General features: G+C 35.9%; 1 non-coding gene across 1 annotated transcript; it reads left to right on the forward strand.

The window, feature by feature from the left end:
* Positions 1 to 2,425: 2,425 nt before the first annotated feature.
* On the forward strand, positions 2,426 to 2,527 carry LOC122110482. The gene has a single exon (XR_006147879.1). It is a non-coding gene; the product is annotated as a U6 spliceosomal RNA (small nuclear RNA).
* The last annotated feature ends 4,647 nt before the right edge of the window (positions 2,528 to 7,174 follow it).

Here is a 7,174-nt window from a genome sequence, read left to right on the forward strand (position 1 = left end):
TGTGGACAAAAGGGAACCTTAATGCATGTTTAGTGTGTGTGTAATCTTGTTCAACCACTTTGGAATGTAGTATGGAGATTCCTCCAAAGACTCCACATAGAGCTTCCCTATGACCCAGCAATCCCACTTTTGGGCATTTACCCAAATGATCACAAAAAAGACCATACTAAAACTACCAGCACAAATATATTTATTGCAGCATTACCATAGCTAAGATATGGAACCAACCCAGATGCCCCTCAGTAGATGAATGGATGAAGTAAATGTTGTATATATACACAATGGAATTCTATATCTCTATCTGAAAGAATGATATTGCCCCAGGAAATGGAAACTTGGAAAAATTATATTAAGTGAAGAAAGCCAGGTCCAAAGAATCATAGGTCCCATGGTTTCACTTATTAGCAATTGCTAGTGTATGTCTGAGACACGCAGAAATTGTTAGATAAGTTGATGTTAGGTGAAATGAACCGCAAGATAAGAATTCAAATTTATTTTTCTTTCCTGTAATTATTTCTAACATATTTATAAGATGATTTCTTTGTTACTTTGTATGTTCCTCCCGCATGGTATAACCCCTGTTTTCACTGTATTTGATGTTGGTATAATTTGTGGAGGGGAAGGAAAAACATTTTTAAATAGGGATACAGGTGGACCCATTGCAACAATGGGATATACAAAACATTATGTCGAAAAAACGAATTTTACAACTTTGGGTGGGGGGAAGTGGGATAGGGAAACGGGATGTAAGGGGGGGTGAGATTGGAAGGGATGGTAAGGGGAAACAAAGGAGTATGCAACAATGCTTGATAAGAAATGTACTCATTACCTTGCCCATGTAATTGTAACCCCTCTGACTGGTATTTTCACACTTAAAAAAAAAAACAGGATAAACCATAAAATATAAAGTGATTTTGATAAAAAAATAAAAAATTATTCAGAATAAATTATCAATAAAAAAACAATCTTTACAGAAGCAAACTCTCAGAGATATTACATGACTTTGTAAAGGATAAAGTGGCTGAATTTAATATAAATTTAGAAGTATGACCATTCAAAAACATAAAAAGATATTCTTTATTTCATTATATAACCCAAAGCAGAAAGTAAATGTTGTTTAGATGATTTTTTAAAACATAGTCTTTCAGGTCCTGGGAGGGTGGTTCAGTGTAGAGTGCTTGCCTTGCATGCATGAGGACCTGGGTTTGATTCCTCAGCACCACATAAGCAGAAAAAGATGGAAGAGTTGCTGTGAATCAACTAGTAGCACTAGCCTTGAGCTGAAGAGCTGAAAGACAGCACCCAGGACCCAGAGTTCAATCCCCACAACCAACAAAAACAAAACAAAACAAAACACAATCTCTCACTTTTGTGTGCTCAACATTGTAACACTAGTGCTTCAGTCTAGGGCTAAGATTTTAGGTGTGGACATTTATCAACACTCCTGATTCAGTTCTAATTGATAAAATGTTTAATCAATGTTTTGTTTTTACTAATTTTGCTTTTTGTAAATTCACATATACCTATAAAAAACAGAGTGGCCATCCCAATAACATTCTCAAAGTACTTCCTAATGATGACTTACAAAAAGTTGTATTATATTACAACAAGGAAAACAATGCTACAAATAAGGAAAACCAATACATAAATATTAATGATTAATAAAATAAAAAAACAAAACAATTACCACTGTTTCCAATATTTGAAATGTACTACATATTTGATTTATTATTTTCTCATATTGCTGTACATTTAAAACTGCCTAAGTCTATGATGTTAAACCAGAATTTTATAGGCTATCAATAGCCTTTAAAGTTACTCACTAAGATTATTATTTATGGTTCATCTCATCATTTGTATATGGCTTATACCATCATTTGTTCCTCGCTAACATATAAAGTAAGGAAGCCCTTAAATTTTAACAGAAACTGTGAAGGTAATGTCTTAAATCTTCACTCTGCTTCTTTACACAAACACTTTGCAACTTCTCATTAGTACAGTTTCTATAAACTCTGAAATGTACATACTTAGTAGTGTATGACTGCTACCATGAATCTTATATGCTTTGTGGAAAAGTTTTACAACCTGCTAAATAGTCTAAATTTTGGCATATATGAGCAAATTCCCAAAATTAAACATATTTAAAACATTAAAACTTTTAACAAACCTTAAAACTTTCTATAGTGTTCATTATGACAGGTTCCTTGTACAGAATAATTGAATTCCTCCTCCAACACATGCGTTGAACAACAAATGTCTGGAATTATTTTGTTTTTGACATGTCAATCTTGACTTTATTCTTAAATGTGTTATTATGTAAAAAATACATGGTTCTCAAATTTCACGACAATTCTTTTGAATTTAATTTTTGTGGAATTGTCTACTTTAAGAAAATCAATTACACTTTATATATAAAAAATGTTCTGTGCTCAATTCAGTAGTACATACACTAACATTGGAACAATAAAGAGAACAATAGCCCCTGACTGAGGATGACACGCAGGTTCGCGAAGCATTCCCGATTTTTAAAAGAACAGATGCTGGATGGGCTTTGGACAGAAGGGAATCTTAATGCATTGTTGTTGGGAGTTTAAACTTGTTCGAAGACTTTGGAAAGTAGTATGGAGGTTCCTCAAAAAACTACATAGAGTGCCTCTAAGACCCAGCAATCCCATTTTGGGCATTCATCCAAATGATCCCAAACAAGACCATACTAAAACTACCAGCAAAACTATGTTCATTGCAGCATTATTTACCATAGCTAAGATACATAACCAAACCCGATGCCCCACAGTAAATGAATGGATCAAGAAAGTGTATGTATTTGTGTGTGTGTGTGTGTGTGTACTGCAATTCTATGCCTCCATCAGAAAGAATGGCATCACCCAGTTTGCTAGGAAATGGAAAGACTTGGAAAAAATTATATTAAGTGAATTAAGCCAGGCCCAAAGAAGTGAAGTAAGCCAGGCCCAAAAAGAAACATATATCCCATGGTTTCCTTATTTGCAATAACTACTATGTGTCTGAGACAAGCAGAAAACATCATATAACTTGATGTTAGGCAACATGAACCCCAAGGACAGGATTCAAATGGTTTTTCTTTCTTGTGATTGTTTCTAACATATTTATAAGATGATTTCTTTGTTGCTTTGTATGTTTTTCCTGCAAGCTAAAGCCCCTGTTTTCAATGTATTTGATGTTGGTATAATTTGTGAAGGGGAAGAGAAACACAAATTGTTTAAATAGGGATGCAGGTGGACCCATTAAAATGAGATGAACAAGTCGTTATGTCAAAAAATGATTTTGGCCGGGGGGTGGAGAGATGTAGATGGTGAGGGGGCTGGGGTGGGGGAGGTTTGGTAGGGGTGGGGAGTGGGAGATGGACAGGGATCGGAAGGGGAAAGAAAGGAGAAGGCAACAATGCTTGATAAAAAATGGAATTCTATGCTTCCATCAGAAAGAATGACATTGTCCCATTGGTTAGGAAATGGAAAGACTTGGAAAAAATTATATTAAGTGAAGTAAGCCAGGCCCAAAGACACATAAGTCCCATGGTTTCCCTTATTTGCAATAACTAGTATATGTCTGAGGCAAGCAGGAAAGGTCAGATAAGTTGATGTTAGGGGAATGAACCCCAAGACAAGTATTCAAATGTATTTTGTTTTTTTTCTCTTTCAGGCAATTTTTCTCTAACATATTTATAAGACGATTTCTATGTTGCTTTTTATGTCCCTCCCACAAGGTATAACCCATGCTTTCACTGCATTTGATGTTGGTATAATTTGTGGAGGGGAAGGAAAAAAAAAAACAATTCGTTTAACCAGGGATACAGGTGGACCCATTGCAACAATGAGATGTACAAGTCATTATGTCAAAAAATGAACTTTACAACTTTGGGGGGAGGAGGACCGGGTGGGGGAAGTGGGAGAGTATGGGAAGGGGTGGGAAGGGGAAGCAAAGAGGAGGCAACAATGCTTGCTAAGAAATGTACTCGTTATCTTGCCCATGTAATTGTAACTCCTCTGTCAGTATTCTCACAATAATAATAAAAAAAAAGAAATGCACTCAATAACTCGCCCATGTAATTGTAACCCCTCGGTATGGTATTTTCACAATAAAAAAAGAAGCATAGGTCCTATGGTATCCCTTATTTGCAATAACGAATGTATGTCTGGGATAAGCAAAGAAGGCATGGTAAGGCGAAAAAAAGGAGGAGGCAACAATGCTTGATAAGAAATGTACACATTACCTTTTCCACGTAATTGTAACTCCTCTGTATGGTATTTTCACAATTAAAAAAAGAAAAGAAAAGGTCAAAAGCATGTGCATATGAATAGATAAGATGATGTTAAGGTAAATGAACCCCATGATAGGGCCAAAGTGGTTTTTTATTTCTTTCTGTTGTTTCTAATATATTTATAACGTATGATGTGATTTTTTATATGTGCGCCCCCCCACAGTTAAACCCCTGTTTTCACTGTATCTGATGTTGGTGCACCTCCATCTTATATATACACTTTTCTAATTTGGGGATGGAAAGGGAAAAAACAAAATGCTTAAATAAGGATACAGTATGACCCATTGCAACAATGTGACACACAAGACAGTATGGTGAAAAACGAACTTTACAATTTAGGAGGGGTGGGAGGAGGGGAGTGTACTTGTGGAGGTGAGAGGGAAGGGATGGTGGGGGAAAACAAAGGAGGAGGTAACAATGCTTGATAGGAAATATACTCATTACATTTTTTATTAACTGTAACCACTATGTACAGTACTTTTACAATAAAAAAACATAAAAATATTCTTGGATGGAAGAGAATATTTCCCATATTTTACCCATTTAATATCATTAACAAAGAAATTAATGCAAAACACTGATATGAAGATATTTTGAATAAATGTGTGTGTGTGTATATATGTATGTATGTATGTATGTATGTGCGTGCCTGCTCATTTTCGTTCTCAGAGTTAGAATTCAGTGCATCAAGTTCTCCCTAGGCCATTCCTCTCTAGATTGATGAGCTACTATATAAGCTATATCTCCATTCTTGGCTCTTTCTAGTTCATTAATTTTTTTAAAAAAATAATTTCATGAATATTTTTTGTCCTGATTGGCTTCCAAGGGTTATCCACAGATCTCAGGTTCCTGAGCACATACCCGAGTAGACAGGATTACAGGTGTGACCAACCATCACAATGCTTTCAGAATAATTTAAAAAGTAGAAGAAAATTTACTTCATAAAGGCTTGTTTATCATCTCCTGCTTTTAAAGCATTTTGGAGTTATTATATGTGAATTTATTTCATTTTTGGATTCTTAAAAGACAGTAAGTGATGGTATTTAAAAGTTTTAATCTTTTTTTTTATGGGTCATGTGGCTTGAACTCTGGGCTTGGGCGCTGTCCCTGTGCCTTTCAGCTGAAGGCCAGTGCTCTACCCCTTGTACCACAGTGCCACTTCTTCTTTCCTAGTGTTTTATTGGATATGAGAGTATCACAGACTTTCCAGCCTGGGCTGGCTTTGAAGCGCAATCCTCAGATCTCAGCTTCCTCTGTAGCCAGGATTATAGGTGTTAGCCACCAGCTACCGGCTAGTTTTAGTACTTTTTAAAACGTATACTGGAACTGTGGAACAGAAGAAATTTGTCTCTCTTTAGACCTCAATTTATGAGCTCAACTCTGAGCATAACCCAATGTCACCAATACAGTCCGTGTTGAAGACAAAATGTGACAGAAAACAATTACCGTGGGCAATAATTGCTATCTTGGACAACATGAATATTGAATTGAGAGTGTAAGGGAATGGAGAGGATTTTACCTACTTTTTTATTGCTGACTTTTGGAAATTTTGACTCATTTCCTTCCCCACTGTGTGTCTTTGCGTCATACACTTAGTGCCTTTAATTACAATATTTCCTAACACTAAAATGGTAATAATATTAGAATTATAGCCAATGTTTTCTTAAGAATTAAGAGAAATAAAACTTGTGAAATACTTGACATAAACTTCTAGGAATGAGCTTACAATTACATGGGCAAGATAATGAGTATATTTCTTATCAAGCACTGTTGCCTCCTTCTTTGCTTCCTGTTTCCATCCTTTCCCATCTTCCCCCACACCCCCCCTCCCACCACCCCCCCCCCCCCACCAAAGATGTAAAGTTCGTTTTTCGACATAAGGACTTGTTTCATCTCATTATTGCAATGAGTCCACCTGCATCCCTATTTAAACGATTTGTTTTTTCCCTTCCCCTCCACAACTTATACCAACATCAAATACAGTGAAAGCATGGGTTATACCATGGAGGACGGACATACAAATCAACAAAGAAATCATCTTATAAATGTTTGAAACAATTGCAATAAAGAAAAAAACAATTGAATCCTTATCTTGGGGTTCATTTCACCTAACATCAATGTATCTGACCATTTCTGCTTGACTCAGACATATACTAGTTATTGCAAATAAGGGAAACCATGGGACCTATGTTTTTTTGGACCTGGCTTAATTCACTTAATATAATTTTTTCCAAGTCTTTCCATTTCTTAACAAATTGGGCAATGTCATACTTTCTGATGGAGGAATAGAATTCCATTGTGTATATATATATATCACATTTTCTTCATCCTTTCATCTAGTGAGGAGCATCTGGGTTTGTTCCATATCTTAGCCATGGGAAATAATGCTGCAGTAAACATAGTTGTGCTGGTAACGGACAAGGGTCTCATATCTAAAATATACCTGGAACCCAAAAAAATTAAATCCCCCAACAACAAATCCTCAAAGAAACAACTGCCCAATAAATAAGTGAGCTAAAGACTTAAAGAGAAACTTCTCTGAAGAGGAAAGGAGGATGGCCAATAGACACATGAAGAAAAGCTCAACCTCTCTAGCCATAAAAGAAATGCAAATCAAAACAACATTGAGATACCATATCACCCCAGTTAGAATGGCTATAATCAAGAACTCTAATAACAACAGAGGCTGGAGGGGATGTGGACAGAAGGGAACCTTAATGCATAATTGTTGGGAGTGTAAACTTGTTCAACTGCTTTGGAAAGTAGTATGGAGGTTCCTCCAAAGACTCCACATAGAACTCCTCTATGATCCAGCAATACCACTTTGGGGCATTTACCCAAATGATCACAAACTAGCCAGCAGTTTTTTAAAATACT

Source organism: Dipodomys spectabilis, unplaced genomic scaffold (genome assembly GCF_019054845.1).
Source record: "Dipodomys spectabilis isolate Male_0828 unplaced genomic scaffold, ASM1905484v1 ptg000078l, whole genome shotgun sequence".
NCBI lineage: Eukaryota > Metazoa > Chordata > Mammalia > Rodentia > Heteromyidae > Dipodomys > Dipodomys spectabilis.